Here is an 18,569-nt window from a genome sequence, read left to right on the forward strand (position 1 = left end):
AGTGGTGAAGGGTATAATATAGTCGGCCCCGCCCGACTTTAGGCTTTACTTACTTATTTTTTTTTTGTTTGATTTAATGGTCTTTATCTGCTACTAATCTATCTTTGCTTTTTTAATTTATCGACAACTTTTCTATTCTCAATAGTGGCCAAACTGACCTCGTTTAATCTCATTAAAATTATGCATTTTTATTGCCTTTGATTTTCTTCCTTCCTTATGCGAAAAACATCTCTCACTCTCCTAGATTTATACTCAAAATCATTTTTACAAAATATTTGAAATCATTTCGAAATAGTGTGAAAACTAAAAGACAACGTCATGGCTGAGTACTCAATGCATTAAGACCATGTAAGAATTTTTCTCTCAAAATTTTTGCTTTGCAATTGCAAAATTTTCTAGTCATGCCATTGACATTGAATTGAAATTTTTGGTTAAATTAGTTTCATTGCAAAAGTTGCGAGCGGTATGTGATTTTTTAACAAGATTCGTTTGGTTGACAATTTATTCATTGAATTGTGAAGGAATTACGACCAACAAAAATTAAAAAAAAAATCCCAAGAATTTTATTTGCATTTGCCCAACGAGTCATAAGTGATGATGGTGATGATGAAACTCATTTGGTTTATTCTATGAATGAAATTTTATATTATTCAAAAATTCATTTACGCAAAAGGGTAAAAAATAATAAAAATAAAATAAGTGTGAAAATTTGTTCAAAACAAAGATTTGGTGTATATTGAATTTCAAAGGCTAAGTGAAATTTTTTCCCATTCTAGAGGAACCGGAAGTGTTTATTTGCAAAAAAAAGGTGATTATAGCTCAAAAATAAATTTTGAAATATTTTGAAAATTTTATAAATTTATAAAAAAAATTATAGAAAAATTAAAAAAGAACTTTTTTTGGTATTTTTCTATGTATTATATTTGTGAATTATTTGCCAACCGGAAGAGTTTATTCAAAAAAAAAAATTGAAATAATTTTTAAAATATTTTGAATTTTTTTTTATTTATAAAAACAATTTTTTTTATAAAAAAGTATAACAAAAAAATATTTTTTGTTTGTATTTTTATATATATATATATATATTATGTTTTTATATATATGATTTTTTTCTTTTTATGTATTCAAAACCCTGTGAGTTTTTCATAAATCTTATTGCCAATTAAATTAATTAGCTTTTGCCATAGCATTTATTTAATGACTGCTTCCTTAGTGATTACACAATTGCAAATCATTAATGAAATACATGTCAACTACATGGCTGCTGTCTTAAGATACCCAGGGGCAAATATAATGCCACAAGTCAATAGACCCCAGATACCAATGACCAATCCCATAAAGAATATATAAGGCCAAATAATTTTCTGCCTATGGCTCTCTATGGCCAATAGCCTCATAGGGAAGGGGAAGCCTATTGTGGTTTGCTTTAGTTTCTAAAATTAAATCACGTGCCATGCTCATGATTTATTTGGTCAATTAATGATGACACAAGTGTTCAAAGACGCTCAACAATTTGCCCAAGTAAACAAATTGTAATAGAAAGGGGAAAGGGGGGGAGCGAATTATTCCACTTCTATATTGGTCATTGGAAGACAGACCAAAATCTACTGTTCTTGAAATTGTTTTATGGCCAGCGCAGCAAAGAAAACTAAAACAAATTGATGATGTCTCTACAATAATGAGAGAAAAGATAAAAAATTGTCATACTAGGAAGATAAAAGAAAAACAGCATTCTTCACCATACTCTAATCAATCATACAAATACTTGGCATGGGTTTGCTTGGATATTGATTAATTTCCTCTTCATTTATTTGGGTAGGTGCGCCTACATATATGTATGTGGGGTGGGGTAACCAACCTACAAATACAAAAAAAAGAAAATCTGAAAAGAAACTGCAATCTAGGCAAAAATTGTTTACCCGATCCGCACCAAAAAAAAAAAAAATACGAGGGTAGTTTCTCCCAAGTTAAAATAAACTAAAATAAGTTCAGATAAATTATGAATGAAATTAAATATTTTATATAATAAATATAAAACTACCCATTCCATAATGCAATTAAATCGAATTTCCGACAACTTTTCCCCTATATTTCTTTATTTACCTTAAAGCTTTTAGAGTCTTGTACAGACCTATAAAAAAGTTTAATAAAATTTTATGGATATCCGCCGAGTTACATTAGCTTTATCGGTTTAAAAAAATATCAATAACACTCATACGCACTAGTATACAGAATTCTTAACACTTATACGCACTAATAGCCAAATATTAATAACACTCATATATTTATTGGTGAGAAAACTTTGGAAATTGTGTGAAAAGTCGAATAGGAAACGTTCATCTGAAACGAAACTGTAATCGAGGCAAAAATTGTTTACAATATATACTAAGCAGTTTTTCCCATGATAAAATAAACTACAATAAGTTCAAATGAATCAAAAATAAAATCATTTTTTGATTATGGCTGGGTACTCACTATAAGACCATAAGAATGATTTACTCAGGTTTTTGTTATAACCTAGCACAAAAAAAGGAAGGCACAACTTTAAAAGCACTTCGAAAAATGTCCGCCATCTGATGTTCTTTATTTTAACTACACACAACAAAATTTATTTCTGATTCAATCACGAAATTAATTGATCCAATTAATTGTTTTAATTGATATGTCTTCAACAACAGAAATGATAGTATCAATTAAAAAATTAATTGAAAGTCAATTAAAATAATTTATTGTTCCAATTAAAAAATTAATTGATGCTATTAATGTTTGTGATTGGTTTTTATTTCAATTACAAAGTTTGTTGAATCAATTAAATTTTTAATTGCATATTTTTTAAAACTCAATTAAAATTTTAATTGGAAAAATTGTCTTGAAATTTTTTCTGTGTACACAGGAAGTTCTTTTAATTCATTTTTTATACCCTCCACCATAGGATGGGGGTATATAAACTTTGTCATTCCGTTTGTAACACATCAAAATATTGCTCTAAGACCCCATAAAGTATAAATATTCTGGGTCGTGGTGAAATTCTGAGTCGATCTGAGCATGTCCGTCCGTCCGTCCTTCCATCCGTCGGTTGAAATCACTCTATCTGGGTCGTGGTGAAATTCTGAGTCGATCTGAGCATGTCCGTCCGTCCGTCCGTCCTTCCGTCTGTCTGTTGAAATCACGCTAACTTCCGAACGAAACAAGCTATCGACTTGAAACTTGGCACAAATAGTTGTTATTGATGTAGGTCGGACCCCCAAATTTGGCTTGCGGGGACTCTAAGAGAAACAAATTTCATCTGATCCGGCTGAAATTTGGTAATTGTATCAGCATATGATCTCTACCAACCATGCAAAAATTGGTCCACATCGGTTCATAATGATATAACATACAGCCCCCATATGAACCGATCCCCCGATTTGGCTTTCGGAGCCGCTAAGAGAAGCAATTTCATCCGATCCGGCTGAAATTTGGTACGTAGTGTTAGAATATGGTCTCTAACAACCATGCATTGGTCAAAATTGGTCCATATCGATCCATACTTATATATAGCTCCCATATAAACCGATTTGGTACATGGTGTAAGTATATGGTCTCTAACAGCTATGCAAAAATTGGTCCACATCGGTTCATAATTATATACAGCCCCCATATAAACCGATCCCACGATTTGGCGTGCGGAGCCTCTAAGAGAAGGCCACCACGTACCAAATTTCAACCAGATCGGATGAATTTTGCTTCTCCAAAAGGCACCGGAGGTCAAATCTGGCGATCGGTTTATATGGGATCTATATATAATTATGGACTGATAGGAACCAATTCCTGCATAGTTGTTGGATACCATATACTAACATCACGTACCAAATTTCAGCTGAATGGGAAGAATTTTGCTCTTCCAAGGTGCTCCGGAGGTCAAATCTGGGGATCGGTTTATATGGGGCCTATATATAATTATGGACCGATATCGACCAATTTTTGCATGGGTGTTTGAGGCCATATATTAACATCACGTACCAAATTTCAACTGCGTCAGATGAATTTTGGTCTTCCAAGAGGCTCCGGAGGTCAAATCTGGTGATCGGTTTATATGGGGGCTATATATAATTATGGACCGATATGGACCAATTTTTGCATGATTGTTCGACACCATATACTAACACCATGTACCAAATTTCAGCCGGATCGGATGAAAATTGTTTCTCTTAGAGGCCACGCAAGCCAAATTGGGGGGTCCGTTTATATGGGGGCTATACGTAAAAGTGGACCGATATGGCCCATTTGCAATACCATCCGACCTACATCAATAACAACTACTTGTGCCAAGTTTCAAGTCGATAGCTTGTTTCGTTCGGAAGTTAGCGTGATTTCAACAGACGGGCGGACGGACGGACCGACATGCTCAGATCGACTCAGAATTTCACCACGACCCAGAATATATATACTTTATGGGGTCTTAGATCAATATTTCGATGTGTTACAAACGGAATGACAAAGTTAATATACTCCCCATCCTATGGTGGAGGGTATAAAAATTCAAATTTTGTTGAAAAAATGCTAAATCCATTCTAGGAAAATTGAGAATTTTTGAAAATATTTAAGATAAAACGTTACAGACATGCTTTAATACAGCAAATGCATTAAAAGTCATAAACAAATTATAAAAATTATGTATTTGGCAAAATATCCGACAATTTTTTAATTCATATCCAAAACACTTAATTCGGATCCCAACTTAAGAATTGATGCAAATTCAGTGCCATGGCTGTTGAAATGGTGAAAATCCATCCTATGATAAGCCCATGTTAAATTCATCGCTCTAAGCCATGTTTGAACCACTTCCAGATTCAAAAAGAGCATTTTCACTACTTTTTTGGTGACACTTTTTTTACTAGGAAGTAATATAATTTAATTGACCTTATGAGCTTTGCATTATGAATTTTTGAGATAAATATATAAATAAAACTATCCCATCCACATACAATTAAATCGGTTTTCCCACAAATGATTTCCAATTTTCCTTTATTTATCTTCAAGCTTATGAAGTCATGAACACATTTTTAAAATGTTTAATAAAATTGTGTGGATATGCCCCGAGTTATATTAGGTTTAATCGGTTTGGACAAAATTTATTAACACTCATACGCACTAATACTCAAAATTAATAATAATCATGCGCACCAATATCCAACATTAGTAACACTCATACACACTAATGTCCAAATATTGGTTGTGGAAAGAAAAATTGGAAATTGTATAAATGGTCGGATGTGAAATGTTGCAATTATTATGTGTACTTTTTAGGGACAAATATCGATCAAGAATTGTTGAACTTGGACACAATAATTCTCATGATTCGATATGAATTGAACCTTGAAGGGCACCTTATAAAAGATTTTCATCCGCCAATTGGAGAAGGAAACCCACATGGGTTATGGGTCAGGTTTTTCTAGGTGATTGAATAAAATTTTCTTTTCTTTTACTTTTAAGCTAATTTTGATAATTTTTTTTTAGATATCCTTTAGATAAAGAGCTACCACCAGTTAGTCTAAGATAAAATAATTATTGGATTTATTCAATGATTAAAATTGGACATGCCTATATGAGAAAATTATATTTAAATAATATGGCATCATATGGACTCAAATCCTAAGTTAGTCTATTATATATTATTACAGTGCCACTTATAGGAACTTTTTAGCATTCTTCTAAAGGATATCTCATATTTTTCTCATCCCATAACTCATTCCTTAATTAATCCCAAAAATTATTCAAATATTTTTTCTTGTATATTTGTGTTCGTTATATCCTAATATGTAGTTTTCCATTCATCGTTATTTTCAACAACAAAAATGTCACTTCTCCATGACAATAGTTTTTGTGCTCTTCTGTCACTCACTTTGATTAGGCATGCACAGATATGCAAAATCATCGAATACATTCAGCAGCAATATTCGAATACTCTGCATTACTATTTCCTCGACTTGAAAATTGAATAGGTTTTTTATTCTTTGCTTACTTTTTTATGCAATTTCTTAAAAAAAAATAGTTCGCCTTTTTTAGGGTCATGTTGGTGTGTAGTTGCGGTAGTCAAAAACATTTTTTTAGCTTTCTTTTTTTTTTCTCATGTTTTGTGACGCCTTCAAGTATACGAATGCAATAAAAATTCAATTGTAATGCAATTTAGTATTTGTTGTTTTTTGGTCGTCATTTCTGTTTTTCTGTTTTCAACTATGAATGACGTTTGGAATGAGAGCAGCCACGTTTTAGGATTGTCAATAGAATGCGCGTGTGAATCAATTTGCATAGCTTCACAAAGATGGTGTCCGCATTCATTGGGGAAAAGTTACTTGGATCTATTTGTGTTCTGTTTGTATATCTATAAGTAGGGAAGTAGGGATGACGAATTTTATGGTTTTTGGGGATTTTGAAAAAAAAAAACAAATACATAAGAGATAAGTATCCCAAATAATGGACAAATGACAATCTATATAACTTATCGAATTTTTCATATTTATCATTCTAGCTGAATAAATATTTGATGCAATAATACAAATTATCTTTTAAATTATAAGGATACTGGTGTAGTAGGAGTACTAAATATGTTTGGGACTTGATAGCGTATGATTATTATTTATATGATCATATTTATAAAATGTTTAATAAACTTGTATGGAGAACCGCCCAGTTATATTTAGTTGAAATCGATTCAGATTTAGATATAGCTTCCATATATATGTTTTTCTGATTTCGACAAAAATGTTCAAAATACCAACATTTTCCTTGTAAAATTGCCACTGCTTAGTCGAAAAGTTGTAAAAATGACTCTAATTTTCCTAAACTTCTAATACATATATTCGAGCGATTAATCATAAATAAACTTTTTCGAAGTTTCCTTAAAATTGCTTCAGATTTAAACGTTTCCCATATTTTTTTACTAACATTGTGTTCCACCCTAGTGCATTAGCCGACTTAAATTTTGAGTGTATAGATTTTGTAGAAGTCTATCAAATTCTGTCCAGATCGAGTGATATTTAAATGTATGTGTTTGGGACAAACTTTTATATATAGCCCCCAATACATTTGACGGATGTAATGCAGGGTATAATATAGTCGGCCCCGTCCGACTTTGGACTTTCCTTATTTGTTTTATATTAAATTGATGTTTAAATACATTATTGTGCTGCTATTCGTGGTGTGCTACTACTTCTAAGAGTATTCCTATAATTAATGTTGTTATTGTACAACACAAATTCACTCTCTCACCCGCACTCTCGTGCACACACACCCACACACCCACACACCCAGCAAAGAATCACACTGCACTTGTGCTAATAATGAATGAGTAAATATACATAAATATTCAGGTAGTAGTCATTTAGTTGTCGTATTTAATTAGAGCTCATTGAATTTGTTCTTATTGTTGTTGGTGTTGTCGTTGTTTTCGTATGTATGAACTCAGAGCAAAGAGAAATGCAATTTCTAACTAAAGCCATGCAGCAATTTACCACACAAATAATGACAATGTATTTTTATTAAATTTTATTTAGTTGTTTATTATTCGTAACCAAATGTATTCGTACATTTTTAATGAGAAATGGTTATGTTTAAAATGTGTCATATTATGGTGAGACTATGTAAAATGACTAATACATTGGGTATTTTTATGGTTTTTTGGTAGCGTGAATTGGTGGCATTAAGGGAGGGAGAACATTCCATGAATGTTATGCTAAAATGATAATTGAATTTGGAATTTAGGAATAAAGCTTGTAGTCATATTAAGCTGAAAGATTTTTTTTTTACATTAGAAATGTTTGCTAATTTTCTAAAGAACTTGCAGGTTCGAATGCGAATATTAATGAATTAAAGTTTCCAGAAAGCTAAATGCCATATAGGCATTAGAAAAAAAGAAAAGTAGAAGAAGTTTAAAACAGAACCTAACGTTAGAAAATCTGATTATTATTTATTCCAGATTTTTTCCTGTTTTTTTGTATTTTTTTCTCACACTTTGATAGATATAATAGGCCAAATAGCGCTTATTTTTGTAAGGCCATTTAGTGACAATTCAAGAATCAAGTTCTCAGAACAAACTTATACAGCTCTTGAATTAGATGGACAAGAGGTAGGTCCTCAAAATTACATGTTTTTTCTACATGCTCTTAGTACCAGTGCTGCCGCTACTACTTCAATCGAAGTATTTTGCTTCATTTTCACAAAATTTACTTCGTCACTCCTTCTTCCAAAAATCTGCTTCACTTTTTGTTCTGCTTCAAATTTTCCCCATATTACCTAAATGTTTTTACTATTCGTTTAATTACGATGAACATAGCGGTTTTAATCATTGAATTATTAACCGATGTGGACCAATTTTTGCATAGTTGTTCGAGACCATATACTTACACCATGTACCAAATTTCAGCCGGATCGGATGAAATTTGGTTCTCTTAGAGGCTCCGCAAGCCAAATCGGGGGATCAGTTTATAAGGGGGCTATATATAATTATGGACCGATATGGACCAATTCTGGCACGCTTGTTAAAGATCATATACTAACACCATGTTCCAAATTACAACCGGTTTGGATAAAATTTGCTTCTTTTGGAGACTTCGCAAGCCAAATCTGGGGATAGGTTTATATGGGGGCTGTATATAATTATGAACCGATGTGGACCAATTTTTGCATGGTTGTTAGAGACCACATACCAATATCATGTACCAAATTTCAGGCGGATCGGATGAAATTTGCTTCTCTTTGAGGCTCCGGAACCCAAATCTAAGGATCGGTTTATATGGGCGCTATATATAATTATGGACCGGTGTGGACCAATTTTTGCACGGTTGTTAGAGACCATATACCAACACCATGTACCAAATTTCAGACGGATCGGATGCAATTTGCTTCTCTTTGAGGCTTCGCAAGCCAAATCTGGGGATCGGTTTATATGGGGTCTATATATAATTACGGACCGATGTGGACCAATTTTTGCATGGTTGTTAGAGACCATATACCAACACCATGTACCGAATTTCAGCCGGATCGGATGAAATTTGCTTCTCTTTGATGCTCCGCAAGCCAAATCTGGGGATCGGTTTATATGGGGGCTATATATAATTAAGGACCGATGTGGACCAATTTTTGCATGATTGTTAGAGACCATATACCAACACCATGTACCAAATTTCAGACGGATCGGATGCAATTTGCTTCTCTTTGAGGCTTCGCAAGCCAAATCTGGGGATCGGTTTATATGGGGGCTATATATAATTAAAGACCGATATGGACCAATTTTTGCATGGTTGTTAGAGACCGTATACCAACATCATGTACCAAATTTCAGCCGGATCGGATGAAATTTTCTTCTCTTTGAGGCTCCGCAAGCCAAATCTGGGGATCGGTTTGTATGGGGGCTATATATAATTATGGACCGATGTGGACCAATTTTTGCATGGTTGTTGGAGACCAAATTTCAGCCGGATCTGATGAAATTTGCTTCTCTTTTAGGCTCCGCAAGCCAAATCTGGGGATCGGTTTATATGGTGGCTATATATAATTATGGACCGATGTGGGCCAATTTTTGCATGGTTGTTAGAGACCATATACCAACACCATGTACCAAATTTCAGCCGGATCGGATGATATATGCTTCTGTTAGAGGCTCCACAAGCCAAATCTGAGGGTCCCTTTATATGGGGGCTATACGTAAAAGTGGACCGATATGGCCCATTTTCAATACCATCCGACCTACATCAATAACAACTATTTGTGCCAAGTTTCAAGTCGATAGCTTGTTTCGTTCGGAAGTTAGCGTGATTTCAACAGACGGACGGACGGACGGACGGACGGACATGCTTAGATCGACTCAGAATTTCACCACGACCCAGAATATATATACTTTATGGGGTCTTAGAGCAATATTTCGATGTGTTACAAACGGAATGACAAAGTTAATATACCCCCATCCTATGATGGAGGGTATAAAAATTAAAGCTTTTAACATTAGGTTTATTTCGGTAGAGAAAGGGTTAAGGATAAAAGTCTGTAGATACATATTTTCATCATTAATTATTTTTCTTTTGTTTGCTCATAAAAATGTCGATGTCTTTTATTGAATAATTTACAGTAATTTAGATTTCATATGAAATTTTTGTATATCCACTACCATAGAATGGCAGTGGCGGTATAATGAATTTGTCATTCCGATTGTAACACATCGAAATATCGATTTCCGACTATATAAAGTATATATGTTCTTGATCAGGGAGACATTCTAAGACGATATAAGCATCCCAGCAAAAAAAATCTGGAAGTACTTACAAAGGCACAACTTTAAAAGCACATCCAGAAGATGCACTTCCAATGATGTTCTTTATTTTAACTACCCAGGAAGTTCTTTTCATTCAATTTTTTTTAACTTGGTTTTTTCATACTTTTAATGAGTAACTTTAACTTTTTTTGCTTGAAATAGTTTAAAAACAGAGTAAGAATTCATAAAATGGTACAACTCATTTAAATTTTGTCGAAAAAAATGCTAAATCCAATCTAAAAAAAAATGTGAATTTTTGAAAATATTTGAGATCAAACGTTTCCGACAAGCGTTAGAATCCATTAAAAATTATAAAAAATTATAAAAATTATTTATTTGACAAAATATCACAGAATTTTTTAATCTACATTCAAACCATTGTATTCGGATCATACCTAAAGAAGTGATGCAAATTCAGTGCAACGGCTGTTGAAATGAAGGACTTCCGTCCTAGTACAAGCCCATGTTAAATTCATCGCTTCTGCGTCAATTTTGCACCACTTACGGATTCAAAGAGAAGATTTTCATTACTTTTTTGGTGACGTTTTTTTTTTTGCTGGGATGTCCGTCTGTCTGTTGTAATCACGCTACAGCTTTCAATAATGGCGCTATCGTCCACAATGGACTGAATAGTCTAAGTTAGCCTGATATATCGGGCTGCCACCTAACCTATCGTCCTGCAATTTGGCACAGATTCGTTTTTATACCCTTCACCACTACTGTGGTACAGGGTATAATAAGTTTGTGCATTTGTATGTAACGCCAAGAAGGAAAAGCCTGAGACCCATCGTTTAGTATACCGATCGTCTTAGAATTAAATTCTGAGTCGATTTAGCGATGTCCGTCTGTCTGTCTGTCTGCCTGTCCGTTTGTCTGTCTGTCCGTCTGTCTGTTGATGTATTTTTGTGTGCAAAGTACAGCTCGCAGTTTTAGTCCGATTGTCCTAAAATTTGGTATAGGGTCCTGTTTCGGCTCAAAGACGATCCCTATTGATCGGTTCAGATTTAGATATAGCTGCCATATATATTTTTCACCGATCTGGTCATAATTGGCGTGTATATCAACCGATCTTCCTCAAATTCCGTACATCCGAATATTTTATGAGTCTCGAAAAACTTGCAAAATATCAGCCAAATCGGTTCAGATTTAGATATAGCTCCCATATATAGCTTTCGCCCGATTTACACTCATTTGCCCACAGAGGCCAATTTTTTGCTCCGATTTAGTTGAAATTTTGCACAGGGAGTAGAATTAGCATTGTAGCTATGCGTGCCAAATTTTGTTGAAATCGGTTCAGATTTAGATATATCTCCCATATATAGCTTTCGCCCGATTTACACTCATATGACCACAGAGGCCAATTTTTTGCTCCGATTTAGTTGAAATTTTGCACAGGGAGTAGAATTAGCATTGTAGCTATGCGTGCCAAATTTTGTTGAAATCGGTTCAGATTTAGATATATCTCCCATATATAGCTTTCGCCCGATTTACACTCATATGATCGTAGAGGCCAATTTTTAACTCCGATTTAGTTGAAATTTTACACAGGTAGTAGAATTAGCATTGTAGCTATGCGTGCCAAATTTGGTTGAAATCGGTTCAGATTTAGATATAGCTCCCATATATATGTTTTTCTGATTTCGACAAAAATGGTCAAAATACCAACATTTTCCTTGTAAAATCGCCACTGCTTAGTCGAAAAGTTGTAAAAATGACTCTAATTTTCCTAAACTTCTAATGCATATATATCGAGCGATAAATCATAAATAAACTTTTGCGAAGTTTTCTTAAAATTGCTTCAGATTTAAATGTTTCCCATATTTTTTACTAACATTGTGTTCCATCCTAGTGCATTAGCAGACTTAAATTTTGAGTCTATAAAATTTGTAGAAGTCTATCAAATTCTGTCCAGATCGAGTGATACGTAAATGTATGTATTTGGGACAAACCTTTATATGTAGCCCCCAACACATTTGACGGATGTGATATGGTATCGAAAATTTAGATCTACAGAGTGGTGCAGGGTATAATATAGTCGGCCCCGCCCGACTTTAGACTTTCCTTACTTGTTTTTTTTTTGTTTGCAGGCAGATCAAGTTCGAAGATGGGCCCTATATGGCATAGCCCCCATGATTCTTCTAAAACTAAATCAAAATTGGGAGCCACCGTGGTCCAATGGTTAGCATGCCCGCCTTGCATATACACAAGGTCGTGGGTTCGATTCCTGCTTCGACCGAACACCAACAAGTTTTTCAGGGGTGGATTATCCCATCTCAGTAATGCTGGTGAAATTTCTGAGGGTTTCAAAGCTTCTCTAAGTTCGGACTCGGCTATAAAAAGGAGGTCCCTTGTCACACTGAAAAAAATATTTACGTGATAATAAAGATTACGTAACCTCAATTTTAGGATGCGCAATTTACAAAACATTCAGGACAAATTTCTTAAAAATAATGAAATTTTGAATGAAACAAAGTTTAAGATCTTTGCTTCAAAAATTTTTTTTCATTAAATTTAGGACATACATTTTGGAAATTTGCGTCCCTTCGTTAAAGTCGGATGTCTTTGAATTAAGGCAAATATTCCTTAAAGTAAAGAAACACATATTTGATTTAAAGAAATCGTCCTTAAATCAACTGAAATCTTGAATCTTTAGATTAAAGATAAAAACTCTTCAAATATAGGCTAAGACTTATTTTGAGGAATTAGCATCTGTGATTTAAAGTTTTTTTTTAGAATTAAGCAAATATTTTGTACTTTGAAGAATCAGTTATAATTTGGATTTTTAAAATGGCATTTGTTTGTACGTGTATAGCTTTATTAATATACCGCGAAAAGAGTATGAAAATTCGATAAATGAGATCCTAGATTTAAAGCCAGATAGGTCCCCAAAAAAATTTCTTTATTTTAAAGAAGCCACATCTTTGGCTCGGAATCAATACCAAAATCCTCAAGGGAAGGTCAAAACCTTTGGATCCAAGTAAACTTTTTTTTTTGAGTGCATTGAGCTTAATATGGAATCGGGCAGCACTCAGTGATAAGAGAGAAGTTCACCAATGTGGTATCATAATGAACTGAATAGTCTAAGTGAGCCTGATACATCGGGCTGCCACGTAACCTAACCTAAAATTGGTTCTTATAAATCCAGAATCTGATTTAGTCTTCGTAGCTAGAATCTTAAAATTTTTCTTCGAGAAGAATACTCGTTGAAATGATCTGCTTGGGAGAATATCTTTCATCAAACCCCCTTAATATTCTATATATTATTAAGTAACCCACTACGACGAAGAGTTTTCAAAGGAAACTATTATATTTAATTAATGGTGGTGGGTATTTAAAATTCGGCCCGGCCGAACTTACTGCCAGTGTATGTTTATACTTGCTTAATATTCCAATTTTAAATGCATTGCTTATAAGGCATGGCATTCGTAACAATTACAAATTTCCGGTATTTTAGGCCAAAAGTAGTTGTTAACTCAAAACAAAAAAAACCAAAAACAAATCAAAGAAAAAACGAAATCGTAAAGACTTCACTTTTTACGTTTTTTCTTTCACGGAAATTATGTGCATAAAAAGCTTTTTTTTCTCAAAATCCAATTTTTTCCTTTTGGCGTATTCATGCAACGAATTATTATTGAAATGAAATACATAGCAGACAAAAATTGAAACCTAAATCCCAATCCAAGCCACCTTAAAAAAATAATAAAAAAAAACTCATACGCAGTTTTTTTACCTTGAAACAATGGTGGTAACTGATCTGATTTAATTTTATTACAGATCCCCTAAAGTGAATGACGTATAATGAAAGGGGGGGTGATATCATTGGATGAGTATCCAAACATCATCATGACCAAAACCACTATCGGAAACCACATTAATAATCACATCCCCCCTCACGTTTACGAAAACGAATGCATTATAATTCCATCGAAAGTGTTTAAATGACTACGTTTGCATTAATAACTCCAATGGAATTAATTATAATAACCATAAAAGACCCATAACTTAAGTAATTCCGAATGTGTGTGTGTTTATTTTTTTTCTTTGAATTGTCGCATTTGAATGAATCAGCAAAATTTAATGCTTTAAGCACATTTTTTTGGAAATCAAATAAAACAAAATGGATTACTTTTAAAAATAATGAATAGCTCACATGTGAATTTTATACGATTGTGTGTCATGCACATGCCACGGTTTCACCTGTATGTGATTATTTTGAAATTTGAGTTCATATGAAATTAAATTATTCGGCAAATTGTGGTTTTTCGTGATTATTCTTACATTGTCTTAGGTGAGGAATTTATTTTCGCCTGATGTCAATAATGTTGAATACGTACGTAAAATGGAATATGACGTTGTTGAATATGACGCAATTTTAAAGGGAACATAAATGGTAGCTATCGAATATAAGAAAATCAGAAAACAAACCACAGTATTTTTTCTTATATGTGATTTTTTCTTTTTTTCTATAGGCAGTTAGTGTTTGTAAGAAAAAAAGATATATTTATAAAAGGATTTGTAAAGTCTCATGGGAAAAAAATTGAAAATCTCCTTTTACTATAGAAGGTGTCTTTGAAGCAAGTTAATTAAAGACAAGTATATACGGCCGTAAGTTCGGCCAGGCCGAATCTAGTGTACCCTCCACCATGGATTGCGTTGGAAGTTCTACTAAAGACGGTAATCCACAATTAACTTGCTTGGGTTGCGGCCCATGGCAAGGCATCTTAAAACTTCTTAACATCAGTCCATGCGGGATATATAGTAGACAAAAGAAAGGTCAATTAAATACGCATATATTCAGTTCTTAACCGGTATATGTAGGGAAGAAATAATTACGAACCGATATGAAATTTTGTGCTGTAATTATAGAGCCACAATTGAAATATGGGGCTCGCTTTATATGGGGGCTATTTACAATTATGAACACGAGTCTACCAAAAATGGCAGATTTTTTACTGTTTGGTAGATTGGTAGCATTTTTGATGTTTTGGAAGATTTTGCCAAATATTCGTCTCCATTCATAATTTTTTTTATAGAAATCAAGTTTTCACAAAAATTTCTACAGAAAAAAAAATCTGACAAAATTTTCTATAGAAATAAAGTTTTGACAAAATTTTCTATAGAAATAAAATTTTTGACAAAATTTTCTATAGAAATAAAATTTTGACGAAATTTTCTATACCAATAAAATTTTGGTAGATTATTTTTGACTTGAGTGGCAATCGTGATTTTTCTGTAATTGGGGATTGGTTTATTTGGGGGCTATATAAAGGGTGCTACGGTCAAAATTTGGTCAAGGAAAAACGCGTGTAAATCGGTGAAATCGTTTATTTAAAAAATCAAATTAAATTTCTTTTTCAAGTTCAATTAGTATAAAATTCAGGAAAAATATTCAGTTAGGCTTTCGCTTTTCCAAATCCGAATTGCCGGGCCTCACGCTTGACACCTGCCATCAGATTTTGTACAGCCACCTTGTCCACCTTCTTCGCCGCAGAAAACCAGTTTGCCTTGAACTGCTGCTCGTCCTTAGCAGTTTTTTTGGTCTTCTTTAGGTTCCGCTTGACAATAGCCCAGTATTTCTCAATTGGGTGGAGCTCTGGCGTGTTGGGAGGGTTCTTGTCCTTGGGAACCACCTGCACGTTGTTGGCGGCGTACCACTCCATGGCCTTTTTACCGTAATGGCAAGATGCCAAATCCGGCCAAAACAGTACGGAACAACAGTGTTTCTTCAGGAAAGGCAGCAGACGTTTATTCAAACACTCTTTCACGTAAATTTCTTGGTTGACAGTCCCGGAAGCTATGAAAATGCTGCTTTCAAGCCACATGTACAGATGGCTTGCCAAACCAGATATTTCTTTGCGAACTTTGACAGCTTGAAAATATCTGCTAGCTTTCCCCTTCCTTTTGCCGTATAAAACTCCTGTCCCGGAAGCTGCTTGTAGTCGGCTTTGACGTAGGTTTCGTCGTCCATTACCACGCAGTCAAACTTCGTCAGCATCGTCGTGTACAGCCTCCGGGATCGCGCTTTGGCCGTCGTAGTTTGTTTATCATCGCGATTTGGAGTCACTACCTTCTTGTAAGTCGATAGTCCGGCTCGTTTTTTGGCTCGATGCACGGTTGTAGACGATGCATCCAGCTTATTTGCGGCATCTCGGAGAGAGAGGTTAGGGTTTCGCTTGAAACTACCGGCAACTCTCTTTGTCGTCTCAGCGATCCAGACTTCCTGGCTGTCGACAAACGTTCCCCAAACACTTTAATTACATTTGTAACGGTTGATTTGGAAACTTTTAGCGATTTTGCCAGCTTTGCGTGCGAGTAGCTCGGATTTTCGCGATGCGCGAGCAAATTTTTGATACGCTGCGGCATTTTGACAACTGAAGAGTGAATTCCAAAATCAAAATAGGAGCAACATTCTACACACACACACCTTCAAAATGAGGGGTGTTCAGGTTTTTTAAATGCAAAATTTAATGAAATACGTCAAGTTTATATTGACCAAATTTTGACCGTATCACCCTTTAGTAACACCACGTACTAAGTTTCAGCCGGATTGGATGAAATTTGCTTCTCTTTGAGGCAAATTTCATCCGATCCGGATCGATCTGGGGATCGATTTATATGGGGGCTATATATAATTATGAACTGATGTGGACCAATTGATTGGTTGTTAGAGACTATATATTTACAACATGTTCCAAATTTCAGCCGGATCGGATGGCTACGGCTTTGTAAATTTCAAGTAAACTTGAGAATTCTAGATTTTGTCAGTTTTAGAGGAGGTCTATTGTGTAGACTTCCCAGATAATCTCAAGCAAATTATAAGCCCCATTGTTAAACAGCAGGGCAAGGGGAGGCCCCTCTTCCCTTCCGAATATCACACAATCAGATGTCCATTATAATAATATAACCCACATCCTCTGCAAATTTCAAGTAAATTGGAAAAGTTTAATTGTTTCACGGAATGTACTTGAGGAGGAATGAGGTCTCCCTGTGCCCTTCCATTTTGTCCCGACCAAATATTAAAAAATCATATACCTCATATAACTTTCGTAATTTCCCCCCAGGTTCTCCGTACAATTTCAATCAGTCGACATATATTAGTTTTTTTTACTGTACTTAAAAAAAAGTATATACGGCCGTAAGTTCGGCCAGGCCGAAGCTTATGTATCCTCCACCATGGATTGCGTAGAAACTTCTACTGAAGACTGTCATCCACAATCGAATTACTTGGATTGCGGTAACACTTGCCGATGGCAAGGTATCTTAAAACTTCCTAACACCGTCTTCTAAATTGCAAGGTAGTCCATACGTGGTATATATTAAACTAAAAAAGGTCGATTAAATACGTATATAATTAAGTTTGACAAAATTTTGACAAAAGTTTCCATAGAAATAAAATTTTGAAAACATTTACTATAGAAGTAAAATTTGGACAAAATTTTCTATAGAAATAAAATTTTTACAAAATTTTCTATAGCAATTAAATTTGGACAAAATTTTCTATAGATATAAAATTTTCACAAAGTTTTCTATAGAAATAAAATTTTGACAAAATTTTCAATAGAATTAAAATGTTGACAACATTTTCTATAGAAAAAAATTTTTGCCAAAATTTTGTATAGAAATAAAAGAGGCTGCAGAGATCAAATCTGGGGAATATTTTATATGGGGGCTACATATAATTATGGACCGATATGGACCAATTTTTGCATGGTTGTTAGGGACCATATACTAACACCACGTACCAAATTTCAACCGAATCGGAAGAATTTTGCTCCTCCATGAGGTTCCGGAGTTAAAATCTGGGGATCGATTTATATGGGGGCTATATATAATTATGGACCGATATGGACCAATTCTTGCGTGTTTGTTAGAGACCACACACTAACATCACGTTCCAAATTTCAACCGGATCGGATAAAATTTGCTTCTCTTAGAGGATCCGCAAACCAAATCTGGGGATCGGTTTATATGGGGGCTATATATAATTATGCACCGATATAGACCAATTTTTGCATGGTTGCTAGAGACTATATACTTACACCATGTACCAAATTTCAGCCATATCGGATGAAATATGCCAATCTTAGAGGCTCCGCAAGCCAAATCTGGGGATCCGTTTATATGGGGGCTATACGTAAAAGTGGACTGATATGACCCATTTGCAATACCATCCGACCTACATGAATAACAACTACTGGAGCCAAGTTTGAAGTGGATAGCTTGTTTCGTTCGGAAGTTAGCGTGATTTCAACAGACGGACGGACATGCTTAGATCGACTCA

General features: G+C 34.4%; 1 protein-coding gene across 1 annotated transcript in view; it reads left to right on the top strand.

The window, feature by feature from the left end:
* The first annotated feature begins 436 nt into the window (after nucleotides 1–436).
* The window catches only part of plh (pasang lhamu), an 83,614-nt gene continuing 65,481 nt past the window's right edge, over nucleotides 437–18,569 (top strand). Inside the window, exon 1 of the mRNA XM_075289184.1 lies at nucleotides 437–808. The gene's annotated coding sequence lies outside the window, so the exon portion shown is untranslated. The remainder of the gene's footprint in view (nucleotides 809–18,569) is intronic.

This window comes from Haematobia irritans, chromosome 1 (assembly GCF_050003625.1).
Source record: "Haematobia irritans isolate KBUSLIRL chromosome 1, ASM5000362v1, whole genome shotgun sequence".
Lineage (NCBI taxonomy): Eukaryota > Metazoa > Arthropoda > Insecta > Diptera > Muscidae > Haematobia > Haematobia irritans.